This window comes from Ailuropoda melanoleuca, chromosome 9 (genome assembly GCF_002007445.2).
Source record: "Ailuropoda melanoleuca isolate Jingjing chromosome 9, ASM200744v2, whole genome shotgun sequence".
Classification (NCBI taxonomy): domain Eukaryota; kingdom Metazoa; phylum Chordata; class Mammalia; order Carnivora; family Ursidae; genus Ailuropoda; species Ailuropoda melanoleuca.
Window position 1 is genome coordinate 34,978,910 of NC_048226.1, and position 16,813 is coordinate 34,995,722.

The window sequence follows — 16,813 nt, forward strand, 5'->3', positions numbered from 1 at the left end:
AAAGAGAAACCATTTTGTTTGGTGTAGACAGGGCTTCCCAGAGGCTTCTAGCTTTGGAAATCTGGAACATACCGACATTCAGAGTTGATTAGAATCTTTGGGATTGACCCAAATCGACAAGATGGTACTTGGGTGTGTGATGACTGTGGAGGCTGCACAACTTTACATTATTTACAATATTTATGGTTTCCACTGTCACCTCCTTTTGCTGTCAGCGTACACCAGAGTCCGGACTCCTAATGAGCCCTTGTTTGGTGAGAATACAGTAGGAGCAAAGGACACTGATTTCCTTGAGGTTTACTTTATTAGGACTGTCATCCAGACTCACCTGGATGTCTGCCACATAGCAGAGCTGCTCTTCTCGGTTGAGTTTTCCTTGATCCCTTGTATCCTGTGGACCTTGTTGTCTAACTGGCTAAACAAATGTCCTTTGGGTCCCTAGCAGACTATGTACCTTTCCTGTTAATACCTTCTTTCTTCTTCTTAGGTTTGATAAAATTGATTATTATGCAACTTTTCATCTACTTTATTTTTCTTGAGTGCACTTGGCTGTTAGTGTTTCCAAAGATCATTTAGGTACCTTTTCACTATTCTTCAGGATATGTTTCTTCAGGATATGTTGCCTCAGTAGATATTTCTCTCATCTATATATTTTTATCAATTGAACAACATTCAGTAAACATTTATTACTGCTTGTTCTGTACCAAGGATTGTTCTAGGCATAGCAGTGAGCATGAAGCTAGCATTCTAGTGAGAGAGGCAACCAGCCAACTAACCAGTGTGTGTGTGTGTGTGTGTGTGTGTGTGTGTGTGTGTGTAATATTAGGTGATATTAATTATGAAGAAAAATAGAACTGGATGAGGGGATAGTGAACTATAGAGAGTGATATTTTGGGTAAGTTGGTTAAGGTATGCCTTCTTGGGGGGTAACACTGAACAGAAAACCTGAATAAAGTAAAGGGAGCGAGCAAGTTACGCAAACGTCTGAGGGAATTGAGTGTAGCCTGTGCAAAGTCCCCGAGGCATGAGTGTGCTTGGTATGTTTGGAGGGCAGCAAAGAGGCTGGTCTATTTGGGGCATAGTGAGTGCAAGAGTAGTAGGAGCTGCGGGTACAGGAGAAACTGGGGGTCAGATCAAGTAGGGTATTGTGAACCATAGTGTATGGAGTTCGAATTTGACTGTGAGATGGAAAGTTACTGAGTTTTGAGCATGATGTGATATATTGTGTATTTTCACAGGCTCACTCTGCTCTTCTCTATGAGGACTAGATAGGGCCAATGTGGTAGGGGGACAGTTGATCCGGCAAGATACGATGGTGGCTTAAATTAGGGTTGTGATAGTAGGAAGTGAGAACAGATTTCAGGGTAGTGCTGACAGGATTTGCTGATGGATCGGAAATGGGGTTTGAGAGAATGAGAGACATCAGGGTTTTAGCTTGAGTAGTTGGGAGAGCAGGAATACTGGGAGAAGCAAGTTAGGGCAGAAAACTCACATTTGATTTGGACATGTTAATTTGGAGGTGCTTACTAACAAGACTCAAGTAGAGGTTTCAGATAGGCAGTTGCATATGGGAATTTAGAACTTAGGGGAGGAGTTAGACTTATCATTATATAGATGGTGTTTTCTGCCATAAGCCTGGACGATGTGGTTTAGAGTGGATGGGTAGAAGAGAAATGTGAGGATAGGGCCCTTGTACAGTCCCTTATTTCATATTCTAGACCAGGAGATTCCAGACAGTATGATGAGAAGAGTAGTTGGGAAGGTGGAACACCACCAGTGTGCATGTCCTGGAACCAAGTGGGGAAAGGGTCACAAGGGGGGAGTGAGTCATTGATTGTGTCACATGCTACTGTGAGGTTGAATAAGATGAGGACAGAATCTTACCTGTCTCAGTCTTTTTTTTTTTTTTTAAGATTTTACTTTTAAGTAATGTCTGCACCCAACGTGGGGCTCGAACCAAAGCCCTGAGATCAAGAGTTGTGTGCTCTATCAACTGAGCCTACCAGATGCCCCTTACCTGTCTCAGTTTAAAGGCCCACCTTCTTCATATTCTCATATGCTTCCTTACAGCATAGTAAATTAACTCTTCTTTTGTTGTTGAATTTTAGTAGAATTCTGCATTTGAGTAGCAGTTCACCAAGAGGTCATTATAATAACACTTAGCATCTACCATGTACTAGGTGGTATTGGCTCCTGAGACACAAAGATGAATAAGAAAAACCATTCTAAACTTCCCAGACTTGTAATCTTGGGAGAGAATGTATGTACATTTTTTAGTGCAATGCTTGGCACAATAAATGTGAATATTGAATGAATAGCATATAAAAGCTAATGATAAAATAGTGGCAGTTAGTTGGTGGCAAGACTAGGATTAGATTGACTTTCAGTTTCTATACTCTTTCTTCCAGTGGACACCATTTTTTAAAAAAGATTTATTTATTTTGGGAGGGGGAGAGAGAATCTCAAGCAGACTCCCCATTGAGCGCAAAGCCTGATGCTGGGCTCCATCCCAGGACCCTGAGATCATGACCTGTGCTGAAACAAAGAGTCGGTCACGTAACTGACTGAACCACCCAGGCACCCCAGTGGATACCATCTTTAAACATGTGAAAAATAACCATCTTAAACCTTATGAAGAAATTTATGGGAGTATGTCTGCTTAAAAAACATTACTGCACCTCCAAGGTACCACACATGAGTAGAAAGCTTTCAGTCAAGATAAGAAATCAGATTCCCATGACGCTCTTGGATAAGGGACCATGTCAGTTTTTGTACATTGCTTGTCCCGCTTTCCTCTTGTCTGTGGCGGGGGGGGGGGGGGGGGGGGTCTGTGATATTGCTTGAATTGGCAAGCTAAGCATTTCTTTTAAATCTTTTAAATTCTTTTAAAAGCATTTCTTTCGTCTTTAAAATGGATGTAAAATTTGCAATCCACTTTAAGTATATCATGATTGCTTAGCTGTTTGGTTATTTAACACCCCCTGCTCCCCACCCCCTATTTCCCACCTCTTCTGGGAGGTGCTTTTTTGGTTGCTTTGAATCCCTGTTGGTATACTTGCCATGTTGTCTTGGGGAAGTGCTTATGCCAGTGGTTTCATAACATTTTTACTTCACAACCTTGTAATCAGATATTTTTTTTAAAGTTTAGATGCATGTCTCAGTTACGTGGAGTTAGTAAAATCTTCAGAAGCCCTTGGCCAGTGCTGGTGGAGAGCATCTGCCTGGGAATTCCTTCTCGAGGACTGGGGATGTCCTGGTTTCCCTTCGGTAAGAGATGCGAGGTTCTGGCTGGGCTCATCAGGATAAGGAATGAGGACTGCAGTATTCCCTTCTCTTACCTTCCAGATACCGTGGGAGGGAGCCTGTCTCCCCTTTTTAGTCAGTTCTTCACCATACCTCTAGGTCTTCACTGGTCTTGTATCTTCATGGACTCTCTTTGCAGGTTCTCCTAAAAAAAGTTCCTCCTCCTCCTCCTTCTTCTTCCCTTTTTTTTTTTTTAAGATTTTATTTAGGGGCGCCTGGGTGGCTTAGTCGTTAAGCGTCTGCCTTCGGCTCAGGGAGTGATCCTGGCATTCTGGGATTGAGCCCCATGTCAGGCTCTTCCACTGGGAGCCTGCTTCTCCCTCTCCCCCTGCTTGTGTTCCCTCTCTCGCTGGCTGTCTGTCGAATGAATAAATAAAATCTTTAAAAAAAATAATAAAGATTTTATTTATTTATTTGAGAGAGAGAGAGAACATGAGCCAGGGTTGGGGGCAAGCAGAACCCGATGTGGGGCTCAATCCCAGGACCCCGGAATCATGACCTGAGCCAAAGGCAGATGCTTAACCAGTGGAGCCAGCCAGGTGCCCCTCAAAATTTCCTTCTCAAACCACAAATAACCAAAGCCCTGTCTTCCTCTAGATATAGTCCTTTCTTTCTTCTCCCCAGGCATAGTGAACTGATGCCAGTTCTTCCAGACCTTCTCATCTCTGGGCTTTTGGCTCAGAACATTCACCTGCAGTTTAGAAACGGCTTCTTCTGGAAAGCCTTTTCTGACCTTCCCAGCGTGGGCTCTGGACTGCTCTTCTGTGCCCCCACAGCAGGTCACGTCCTCCCCGTGTTGTGATCCCTCATCTTGGAAGGCACCACAGCACAGTGTTGAACAGTGTGACCTTGGAGTCCTGGTTCTGTCACTTACAAGCTGTGTGACCTTGGGTGAACTACATAGCTTCTCTGGGCTTCAGTTTCTCACCTCTAAAATGAGACTCATTCTAGAACCTATTTAATACTGTTGTTAGGAAGATTAAGTGAGGTAATGCATTTAGTGTGCTTGCAATTGTAGCTGGTTACGTATATTGTCTGTAAATTCTGACTGCTAGCCATGCCACGTTATTATATTATTAGTGCTACTGTAATATTTTTACTACAATACTCTGCCACCTCCTCTGTATTCTGAGCTGAGTGAGATCAGGGTTTCTGTCTGTCATCTTCTTTTGTACCCTCAGCGCATGGCGCATACATCCTGTAGGTGTTTGTTCAGGTGTGGGAGAGAAGAGGTGTCTGGGGGATATGGAGACAATGACATTCAAGGATCTCCTGTGGAGGAGACACCTCCTGGGCTGAGTCGTGCCTGACAGGTGGAAGCCAGCCGGGACTGAAGGTCACTGGGCAGCAGCTTGGAGGACTCCGGGGAGGGTGGGTGGAGATGAGGCTACACAGGTGAAGCCAGCAAAGAAACTGATGCCCTTGGGCAGTGCTGTCCAGGGGGACAGGATGTGAGCCACACGTGTCATGTAAAATTGTCTAGTCACATTAAAAAAGCAAAAAAACAAACAGTGAGATTGATTTTAATATATTTTATTTACTGTAATATTTCCAAAATATTTTTTCAGCATGTAATATTTGTATATCCTTTCAACAAATAGTATTTAATATAAAAATATGCATGAGATAGAGGTAGTTCCCTTGTGCTGCTGCTGCTGTTCTAACTCTTTGAGACCTGGTGTCATTTTACTCTTCCAGCGTTTCTCAGTGCAGACCTGCCACATTCCAGGTGCTCGGTGGCTGCATGTCTGGTAGCTAGTGCAGCAGACGGCACGGGCCTTGGGAGAAGCTAGCTGGCAGGTAATGGGTGTGGAACTGAGACAGCAGCAGTGTGCATGGAGAGGTCGAGGAGCTGGAGTAGGACCACCGCATTTCCCGCTTGGGTACTAAGTGAGTGGTGGCCTCACCACTAGGTAGAAGAATTCAGGAAAAAGAACAGGAGCTTTTGAGTTCGTTTTCAGGAATCGAGGGGCAGGAGGTTCAGATGGTGAGTTAGGTTTTGGAGTTGGAGGTTTAGGGTAGGACCCTGGGCTCCGTGGCTTGGGAGCTTCATCTGGGGCTCTGTGATCTTGGGGCCTGGCAGGTGGACTGAAGCTCTGCAAACCCAGCACCGCCCTCAGGACTATCATCTCCCCTCCACCCACCACCCACTCAGGCATCCTCTCTGACCTTCGTCCTCTCTCTGGCTCAAGGGCTCCCTTCTTGGGCTTCGGAAGGAAGATAGATAACCATCCCCCCACCCCCACCGGTATATGGGTTGTGGTCAGAGCAAAAAGGAGAAGCATACGTGTGTCAAAATTTGCAGATATGTTTTAACCTTCCATCTAAAATGACTGAAGAATTTCGCAGTTCATAAGCCATTAGAGTGGTAAAGCTTATTTTAAAATTTACATACACTAAAGTCCTAAGCCATTTTTGATACAAAATATAGTAGTTCAACAATTACTAGAAAATGTGCCTTTTTCATTTTTAGAGGTCAAATTCTGAGAACTTTTTCTAGGTCTCTTTCCAGGGAGTGCTTTTGTTGGGCACTGTCTCTGGGAATGAGATGAGTGATCGCAATTAGTTCCCAGTGGAGAGGCAGCGTTTGTTGTCTGTTCAGTCTTAACATAGAATATTCAAAGGTGAGGTGATAACCTCACCCATCCATTCATTCATTCATCAGTGAACACTGTTAGGCATTCACGATGTGCCAGTCACTGTGTGAGGTTGTACAGGTATAAAAATGAACTGTCCTCCCCTTAAAATAACCCAGTTAGACAGTAATGTAACTGCATTGAAAAGAGAGAAATGCAGACTTGTATGGGAGCAGGTGATTAATTATTTCAGGGTCAGGAAGAAATGTGATGGCTGAGTTGGGGGAAAAAGAGTGCTGGAGAAGTTTGTGCAGACACAGCACAGGCCCTGTTGAAGGACCGCAGGTGTTTCAGCCTTGCCTTGGACCAGTCAGTCCAGTGTGCACTTATTTATGCCTGCTATTGTTAGGTCCACCGAAGGCACTCTTTCGGGCACCGTGGAGGTTCAGCTGCTCTGAGGTGGAAAGGTGGAGGGCACATGTGTGGTCGGGACAGAGGGTGGGCGATGATGGCTGTATAACATCTGAGTGAGGCTCGGGGAGACTTTGACACTCACAGCCCGTGGTATGTTTCAGTCCCGCTTTAGGTGTTAGGGATACACACATGTGTGTGCTTGCACACACTGTGTATACATAAAAACAGGAGCATAACATGCTGCTTTCCTTCAGGGGCTATAGTGTAGAGGGCTAGAAGGATCTCATAATAAGTAGCCAAGCAATGGGATAAATAGTACTTGGCCTTGGAAGAGTATTTGACTCCACCTGGAGAGATCAGGGAAGGCCGCAGGAAGAGGTTATGTTTAGTTGTATTTCGAAGATGGAGTAGGATTTAACTGGGAGGAGCGAGTAGGAGCAGGCATTCCAGGCAGGAGGAGTGACACATCCACAGGCACTAAGTTGGGAAAGACCAAAGTGTGTTATGTGACAGCATTTGTAAGCCTGCGCTGGGCGAGGTGTTTGGTGGAGAGAGGCAGGACATAGGAAAGATGGGCCCGGGAAGGACCCCAACTGGCCACACTGGGAGTCTCAGTTTTGCATGCAGTTGATGGGGATCATTTACAAATTGTACAAGGAAAGCAGCACAGGTGGTTTGTGTTTTCAAATGATCTCTCTGCCCCGATACACAGAGAGCACGGAGGAAGGTGAGCCCAGCGGGAGGAAGACTCGGGAAAAAGACCTTTGCAACAGGCCTGGGCTGGAGAAGTGTGAATGGGGCCAGTGAAGGAGAGGAAGAAACAAGATTGGGTGACTGGAAATCACAGTGATAGTGACCAAGACAGGAGAGCAAGCTGGTGGAGGAAAGTGATTTTGGTTTTTGGCCTGCTGATTTTAAGGTGCAGAAGGAAATATCCAGTCTCCGGTGGAAGTATGTATCTGGTTCTACTGCAAATGAGGGAGGAATGGTCAGAGACGAGGTATAAGAGAGAATAATGTTGTGATAACACAGAAGTTTCCCCCCTCCAACTTTGATTTTTGAAAATTTTTTTTTTTTTTTTTAAAGATTTTATTTGTTTATTCAACAGAGATAGAGACAGCCAGCGAGAGAGGGAACACAAGCAGGGGGAGTGGGAGAGGAAGAAGCAGGCCCATAGCAGAAGAGCCTGATGTGGGGCTCGATCCCATAACGCCGGGATCACGNAATGTTGTGATAACACAGAAGTTTCCCCCCTCCAACTTTGATTTTTGGAAAATTTTTAAATCTACAGAAAAGTTGAAGGAATAATGCAATGAGCACTGTTTGTCCTTTCCCTAAAATCACCAGGTATTAGCATTGTGTCACATCTGTGTTAATCTCTTATTGCCTGAACCATCCTGAAGGAAGCCAAGGGAGATAGCCTGGAGGTTTTGGGTAAAGAGCTCTGAGGGCAGAGGCAGCCTGTGCAAAGGCCCTGAGGTAGAAAGGCCTTCATCTTTTGCTTATCTGTAAATAAGGAATCTGTGTGGTTGGAGTGGAAGAGCACAAAGGAGGATTATAGGGGATGAGATTAGGGAAGTGACAGGAGTCCACATCGTTTAAGGCCTTGTAGGCCATGGTGAGGACTCTAGATTCCACTGTGAATGAAATGAGCAAATCTTGGGAGGTTTTGAGTAGAGAAGTGACATGGTCTGATTTACATTTCTAAGGGATCCCTCAGACTGTGCAGCAAATAGACTGGGGAGGACAAAGCTAGAAATCGGGGGTCAGTTATAGAGGCTGTTGCAGTACTCCAGGCAAGGTCTTGCAGTCCCTGGATGAGGAGAGTAGTGGGAGAAGTCATTGAAGAGTATTTCCAGGATGTCTATGTGGAAGGGGCAGCCAATAGGACTTAACAGATTGAATTGAAGGAGACTAACAGCAATGACTCCATGTTTTTGGCTTTTTCTGCTGGTAGAGTAATAATGTATGGCATTGGAGTTTGGTGGAGAGAATTAAAAATTTGTTTCAGAATGCATGATGTTTGAGATGCTTGTTGGGACACTGAAGTGAGTATATCAAGTAGACAGTTGTATAGAGAAATATGGAGTTCAAGAGAGTGGTCTGGGCTCAGGAAGAACTATGGGTGTCATCAGTCTGTAGGTAGTATGTAGAGCAATGGTACCTGAAGAAGGAGGAAGCCTGGGTGGAGCTGAGATCCAAACATGGAGGCTTGGAGCATCTCAGAAGTTGTATGTGGAGAAGTTGAAAAACCGGCCAAGAAAGAGCCTGCAAGGTAGGAGGGAGAGGCCTGGCCTGGAGGTGGAGGTCGCGTGAAGAAGCTGGGTGTGGGAAGCTGTGCCAGTTCCTGCTGTTAGGTGAGGAGCACTGAGAGGGAGAGGAGGCCACTGGAGCTTGCTGAGAATATTAGAGTGGTTCACTGGAGCAGAGTCAAGAGTGAATGGAAGGAGGAAGAAGACAGCAAATATGGTCACTCTCGGGAGGATTCTGCTCTCAGGGGGAGCAGAAAAGATGGCAAGAGCCGGAGGAAGATGTGGGGTCAAGAAAGAAGTCTCAGTAAATATTTGGAAAACTGAATGAGGGGTGGAAGGATGCCATAGGTGGAAAGAACTGTGTAAAGGCAAGAGGCAAATCCAAAAGTAGGTTGGAAGGTAAATTTGGAGGCTAGAGCTACATGGTTTTGGGTGGTAGACTTCTGGGAGGGGGTGGGCAGACTTCCTTGAAATTACTGTGGAGCGTTGCTGCAGGGGTACGGTGTGTGGGGGCGGCTAGAACTGCTGCCTCCTGGCTCGCGAGGTTCACAGCGCTCAGTCGTGCACATAGTGCACGTCTGCGTGGCTGCGGCCCGTGCCCCGGGGAGTTCGGGTGTCCGTCAGTTCCCTTCCTTGCTTCCCTCAGGTCAACACTGTCCCCCCAAGAGGTGTCCGCACACCGTTTCCGGGTGAGGGAGTGTCCCTTTCATCCATGATTTCTCCTGGTCTTGGGGCTCATGCTGCATGACTCCTGGTTTTTGTTCTTTCTGCCTTACCTTGTTCTTCCCCTTCCTGTCGCCTGTCCGTGGCTTATTTGGTGTGGATCTTCGGCCTCAGAGCTGTACAAACGTGGATGCACTTTGTATTCCTAAGCTTTATTATATTATTATACATTATACATACATATACAGTATAATATGTATTATGTACGTGTTATGTGCAGATGGAGATGCTTAACACACAGTATTTTATGACACTTTGAGCAGAGGCGAAGCTCACTGCGGGAAAACCTAGCAGATGTTACGTGTCTGTGAAATGAGATTACGTAGTATTGGAATACTGTTCTGAAAGTTTCCCTTTTTTATGGGAGAAGTAGATTGTACACTTCAACGTTTTGGTATAGTCATTCCGGTATATCTAATTTTGTGCTGTCTAGTGTAGGTTTTCACATCGGTATTATTTTTTTTGTGTTTATCTGAGAAACTTTGAGTATTTCCTTCTGAGATGATCTTCATTTCCCACTCCATCTTTACAAATATTCATTTCTTTTTAAAAGACGATTGGGGTAGCTATGGTTGGAGCAGGACCGAAGTCAGATTTTTAACAGCAGAGACCTGAGCTGCAGAGTGAGAAGGGATTTTATAGGTCAGTGCATCCAGCTTCTTCGTCTTACAGATCTTGAGATGATTGTCTTCCCACTTGGTTGTTAAAGCCCCACAGAGTAAATGGTCAGAAACCAACCCTAATAGTGAGTCCTCAGGGCCATCCTGCTGTTCTTCCGTGTGACAACTTGTCTAAAAAGAGCTGCCAGCACAAAAAGGAATATCCCCGAATACGCGTCTGGCTCTCTTCATCTGATGCTGGCATACTCAGTGGGGGCTGCAGCCCCACACAGCCCTGAGGACCTCGGCCATCTGGGCCAAGGCCACTCTGGCTGCCCCGCCATCCCTGTTAGTTTGGTCTTTCCTGGTTGGAGGTAAAGCCGTTCTGCGTGTTGTTTCCTGTTTGCCAGCTGTCCCTGGAGATGATGATGGTAACAGATACAAAAACTTGAGAGGTTGTTTTCAAGATCATTTCTGTTGACATTTCTGAATTTGCTATAACAGAAGCTTAAAGAGAACATCTTTAGGATCTTGAATTGGAGAAGTGTTAGTGTTGGGCTGACCCAGACATTAGATGATTATTATGTTTTGTAACTGCAGAGCTTACTAGTCTAATACTTTTGGATAATAATGTTAAACTATCATGACAAATCCCCACTCCTTTGTTTGCTGATGTTCTCTGTTGCTGAAACACACCATCTAATTGAATAGTTATTTGTTCCCCCTAAACTGTACTTTAAAAGAGAATATCAAAATATACTTACATTGTAGGCGCAAGTGAGGATTTTGTCATAAGTCATCTCAAGTCAGGCATTTTCAAAACGGGTGGATTTTTTAATATAAATAATTTAAAACAGAAAGAAGTTACTAAACATAAATTATTACATAATAACCTCATTGTAGCATTTTCAGATTGTTCAAATAATTTCAAATAGATACAAGTATCTAAGAACTATAAAGAAGGCTGCTGAATGGATGTTGACATTAAGACACAGAGTAAATCACACAGCAGTTTAAACTAAAACAGCTTAGTTCAGAGGGTACTGCTGTTTTATAACCATATTTAAAAATCTGTTCCTCTTTTACTCCCTCAAACTGAGTTCAGGGATATAATGGATCCCATTATAGGTAAAAGGTCTGTGACTCAGCCATCGAGCTACTCAAACTCTTGGCTGTTTTAATTGCCACCATTAAAGCTTTAGTACTTTTATCTCATAAAAATAGATATCATTGATGTAAAATGTGTGCCTGTTGAAGATACATTTGTACCTCTGCCCTGATGGTTAGCTAATCATCCATTTGTGTTTGAAGTTAGTTAGGTTTTTATGCAGACGGGAACTTGACATAGATCACTGATTTGTTCAGATTTAGTCATTTAATTAAGAAAAAAAATGCCATGCAGTAATAAGGATAATATCTAGGTAGAATATTTTCCCAAAAGAAACTTACTTTGTTTTGGCTTGAATTTTAACTACATTTAATTGATGGAAGGATGGTGGACTTTTACCAAGCTTAGTCTTGAACCCAAGAGAATAATAATGTTTCTCTAATTCAAATGCTGTGACTTTAACAATTCAAGGGAAATATAGGAGTCACTCTCATGTGACACATCTGTGTAAACTTAACTATGGTAATTGGCAGTATTTCTCTGCCCATCTTCTGCAAAGGGGAAAATATCAAGGTGTGAAGGAAACTCCAAGAACACAGCAGGAGCTAAATGTTAAAATGTGAAAAGCTACTTTGTTCTGGGCTTTTCCCTCCAGTATGCTGGGGAGTCACAGTCATTCATTATTCATATTGCTGTGCACAAATAAGGTAAAATGTATTCATCTAAAATGAGTACATCTCAAGAAAGTTTAAGTTCCCAGTCACTGTGAACACACTTATTTCTCTGTAGTGTAAAACAAGAGCAAAAACTGGTCGGGAACTTCATTAAGTTATTTTCTGTTCTGCAGTCGTAATTGTGGAATTGTGTTCAGATAAGAAAAGAAAATCTGACTTTGTAAAAGGGACTCAAATCTGAAACAGTTCTAAAACTAAAACCTACCCACACAAAGCTTTTGTGAGCTAATATACATAACCAGGCTTCTATTCTTGCCCAGCTGTGTAGATTCAATTATAATAATTTTCTCAGTTGCATAACATTGCTGTTTGTTTATTACTGCGTTATTAGTCAGTGAATGAACCTCCCTCTTTTTGACCCCTCAGCAGTGTTTATAAAATACTTAATTGCTTTGGTATCTTCTGTTTCATGTGTAATTCCAGCTGGAAGGAGTCATGGGGACACCATCCCCTTTAAGTGTTAAACAGACTGTTTCTAATGTGCAATAAAGTTTCTTTTAAAATATCAGGAACCTTTAATATTGTTTATAGTGCAGTTTCTTACTTTTTTTTTTTACTTGAAAACAGAGTGATTTTCTTATAAAAATCCTTTCTTTGTGATGATCTCCGTGGCGGTTAACTGTGGAACAGTGTCGGGTTCCAGCGTGCCTGTAGCAGCCACATTCTGTGTGTCATTTGGGCTCTTCCTGTCTGAGCGGGTCCCACCCCTGTCTGGTCCGACCTGACCCGCCTCTCTCCTGCCATCACATCTTCTTGCTTCCCGGAGAGACTTTAGCAGGAGTCAGGATGTACAGGGATTAGGCAGCAGGCATGATGGCTGAGATGTGGGCTCTGCAGAGAGGTTGCCTGGGTTCAACCCTGACTCCTCTTCTAACCAGCTTTTTTTTTTACCTTTGGCATATTTATTGGATCTCTTTGTGTGCCTTAGTTTTCCCATGTGTAGAATGGGGGTAACTTCCTAAGGTGGTTGTGTGCCCGAACAGTGCTGGGCCCAGAAGTTCTCAGTCTTAGCAGCAGCAGCAGCATCACACAGGTATAAAGAAATGCTAGGTGCTGTCTGTCGTTATGTGGAAGGATCAATGTCTAGNTGAACAGTGCTGGGCCCAGAAGTTCTCAGTCTTAGCAGCAGCATCACACAGGTATAAAGAAATGCTAGGTGCTGTCTGTCGTTATGTGGAAGGATCAATGTCTAGCATGAAAAAAGGGATCACTTGTTGTTTACTGCTGTGTAACAGATTACCACAAATTTCATGGGTAAGACAATACCCCTATCTTAACTCCTAGTTTCTGTCAGCCAGGGTGTGAGCACAGTCTTGCTGGGTCCTCTGCTCAGAGTCTCAGCAAGGCTACAGTCAGGTACAAGGACTGCATCCTCATCTGGAGTCTTGACTGGGGAAGAACCCATTTCTGAGTCCGTTCTGGTTGCTGACAGAGTTCGTTTCCTGAGGCTATATGATGAGGGGCTTCAATTCTTTCTGCCCGTCCCTTGGGGCTGCCCTCCACTCCTAGAGGCTGCCTGCAATTTCTTAGCATGGTGGGTTCCCCATCGTGGTCCCCTTATTCTAGTCACTTGCTTCCTCAGTGCCAGCAGCAGAGAGTCTCTGACCCTCATGGAGAGCCCACACCCTCTTTACAAACTTCCCCTAATTAAGCGAGGCTTATGCAGGAAAATCTACCCTTTGAGTAACGTAAAACCAATTGATTTGGGACCTTAATCACACCTACGAAGTCCTGTGACCTTTGCTGTGTTCTGTTGCCTGGAAGACACATGTCCCCTCTGCAGTCAGGAGGTGGAGATCCTGTGGGCATCTTAGGGTTCTTCTGTCTCCTATAAGAAATGAAGGAATTTTTTATAGAACCAAAGTAGTTCATCATTAAGCATTTATTGCCAACTAAATTTGCTACACCTGCAGTTTCTGAGTTCTGGAGAACTTGCCTGCCTGGAGTGTGTAAATTAGCTTTATCACTGAGCTCCTTATAAATTGATTTTCTTCCCCTCATAGATTGTATTCCCATTTCTGTGCAAACCCTTGGGATTGGCCAGTGTTGGAGACACACCTTCCTTTCAGTCTACTGAAGTTTTATTTTTTAAATTCATAGGAATAGCACAGTAAGTGACATATGATATTAACATTTGTAGAGTAGAAGAAACCTAAATGTGAACTTGGTATAAATTGCTTTTCCAGAGCCAAACTGCATACATTTCACCTTTCCAGTTTAAGGATCACACTTGCTGTTGGGTATACCAGAGTTAGCAAAATGCAGAAAAAAATTACTGAAGTGAACTGAAGTATTTTTTAGTACGTAAGTTTGGTCTTCATCCTAAGTGTCTTTGAATAGGATTGATTTCTGCAGAACAGTTGACCGCTCTGGAAGCACTGTTTGTGTTTTGCTGAGTTTGATCCCTGGTAAGTTGGGTCGCTTCATGTGTGGAGGTCTGCTGCCAAATTCCAGCCCCCAAACACCTCTTTGAGAATAGTAGGGACCCAAGAGCTAACTTGAAATAAGTAAGACAAATGCCTGTAACTGGGGATTTGTTCTGTAGATTCTCATTCACTGGTATTTATTGAGTTGAGCCTACTAAGGGGAAACACTATGCAAGAAGGTGAAGAAGAGAGAGAAAAGAGGGAAGGCAGACAATAAAATGGACTCGTTAAGGCCCCTGAGCATATTCGTTATCTTTTCTACTTTTACTTCTAGACAGTAATGTCTGGTGAAAGATAACACTTGATGATTTACCGCTGTAAGGAACCAAGAAATTCAGAACAAGAAGCTGAAAGTATGACTGTGTCTCACACTTTTCTAACGGGTTCATATTTTAGTTTACTTGTTGTAAGTTGGGTGCACCCTGATGCCCGGTTTTTCTTGGGGGCTTCTACTGGGGGAGAGTGGATGTAGTCTTTATGGGTGGGCGGGCCTGCTTCCCAGAGGGGGCCACCCTGTGCAGGTGGCTCAGGAGACNGGCTCGGGAGACCTATGAAGTATTCACCATTTCTGTGCTAGGCCTTGGATTGTGTTACATTTGTGGTGGTTTCTGTTTCTCCCCTGCCCAGAGTAGCAATAGGTTCTGCTGGCCCCTCTCCGTTTCTCTTCTATCAGAAGTACTTCAGGGATAGGAGCGTCTCATGGTCAGGAGTGCAGTCTGATTACCTGTATATGCTTTTTGGAAAGCTAACACATGTGAAAACATAATTCAAGTCTTGTATAAACACTTAGGCTAATTTCCAAGCGTTTATGAAGCAATGGAGGTACATCAAAAGTGTGTTCCGTTCACATCAGTCCACCTCTGTGCCCTCGGGGTGTGTTTGTGTGCATGCACGCGCCTGCGTGCATCTGTGTAAGCACGTTGCCTCAAATACATGGTCCTTAGATGCAAACCTACTGTTTGCTCCGGTGCTTTTCCTAAGAGGTAGAATGCTGTCTACCGAACTGGGGCAAAGAACGGACTGTGTTAGATTCCTTGAAATATAGTAGATTGAATGTTTAAAAATCATATGAACTGTTCTTTTTAAGTGGTTTTGGGAGAATTTTTCAGGGCAGGGCAGAAAGTGGGCTTATTTGCTTCCAGTTCTGGAAAACTGCATTCACTCCCTGGGACCACGCCGATTGACTGACTTGAATTCAGCTTCTATCATACGGGGCGGTTCTCATATTCAAACAGGGTCATGTTTGTGAGCAGTAATCTAAATGCCAGTTCCTATCCACGTTTTTATCTTTGGGAGAAAAGTTAGTGATTTTTCACAGCGTTAGTGTGGAGTTAAACTAGAGTTCTCCTCTAATCCTTTGAAGACAGAAGTCCCAAATTTATAGCAAATTAAGAGCCATTTTAACCTGTAGCTTAGGGTTAGGGTCTTAAAACTGAGGCCTTTAAGGTTTTTTGGAGAAAGACAGCAAGCAGCTTCCCAGGTGTGGAGAAGCCCTCCTCACCCACTGGGTGAGCCCGATCACGTCACACTGGCTTGTAGCTGCCACATTGGGATTACGATCCAAGGTTGGCCCTTTTCTAGCTGTGTCACTAAAGCCTCAGTTTCCTCATTTATAAAAGAGCAAGACTGTCACCCACCTTGGCAACCTCATGTGGTTATTACAGGCACTGAAGGAGAAGAGGGTTGTGAAATGCACATGTAACTGTACAGTATGTGGTTTGAAAACCTCATTCAGTGTTGTGTCCTGGAATGGCTTCAGGACTTCCTGTCAGGGAAGTTGTCTTGCTGGGGACAACTTGCTCTTGTCTCTCCCCTAACTCCAGGGCTGTTCCCCGACGCTCTTCCCCATCACTCTGAGTGGGGCCGGCTGGAGGCAGCCTTGCAGGTACCCAGCACGGTTCCAGCCTGCACACCTGTGTCTTCCTGAGGCCACCTCCCACATCTGCAGGTAGCTCCCAGCCCGGTGTGACTGCCTGCTCCGAATGGAGACAGGGAAGGGGAGATGGCCAGAAGGGCAGCGATGGGGTGGCCGGGAGTGAGGTATGGTGGACAGATACCCTGTTCTCCACTGGGAGGGAGTCTACTGCACTCAGGGTCTCTCAGACCCTTGGAAAAGGTTTAGCGGTAGTGCAGTTTCATTGCTGTGCTATTCTAGTTCAAGTGACTGTAGAAACACCACAGCTGAGTGCTTTACACATTAAAAACGCTGTTTGACTCTTTCTGTGGCATAGTTTTACTCATACATAGATGGGCAGTATTCAGTATCCAATGTAAACTATTTAATATTAAATATAACATGATTGCTTGGCTCATTATTTTCATTATTTTGGACTCTACTTAAATTCAAAATGTGTTTATAATTTAGATGCCATTAAAGTGGTTCATGCTAATTTGTAGCTATTTAAGATTTTGTTTGTATGGCACATCTATTCTAAGGATGGATTAAAAACACAAGCAGAAAAACCAAAGTTTCGGAAATGCCTTCGGATGATTTTTAAATGAGATATTTCAGCAGTAATTAAAATTTTCAGTTCTAAAATTTAATGGTTCTGAGGCACTCATAAAGATTACTTATTGCATTATGATATTTCAACATTCATTATATTTAACTTGGTAATTATCTTGACTGTATGTAACAAAAATTATACAAGTCATCCTTATATGATTTTACCAGTATT

At 43.8% G+C, this 16,813-nt stretch overlaps 1 protein-coding gene across 5 annotated transcripts in view; it reads left to right on the plus strand.

Annotated features, from left to right (window-relative positions):
• CHD7 (chromodomain helicase DNA binding protein 7) overlaps positions 1 to 16,813 on the plus strand; it is a 128,329-nt gene that overhangs the window by 17,577 nt on the left and 93,939 nt on the right. Inside the window, exon 1 of one of the 5 annotated variants that reach the window (XM_034668104.1) lies at positions 3,154 to 3,267. The exons of the other annotated variants lie outside the window; for them this stretch is intronic. The gene's annotated coding sequence lies outside the window, so the exon portion shown is untranslated. Of the gene's footprint in view, positions 1 to 3,153; positions 3,268 to 16,813 lie in introns of those variants that run through there. 5 annotated transcript variants of the gene reach the window in all.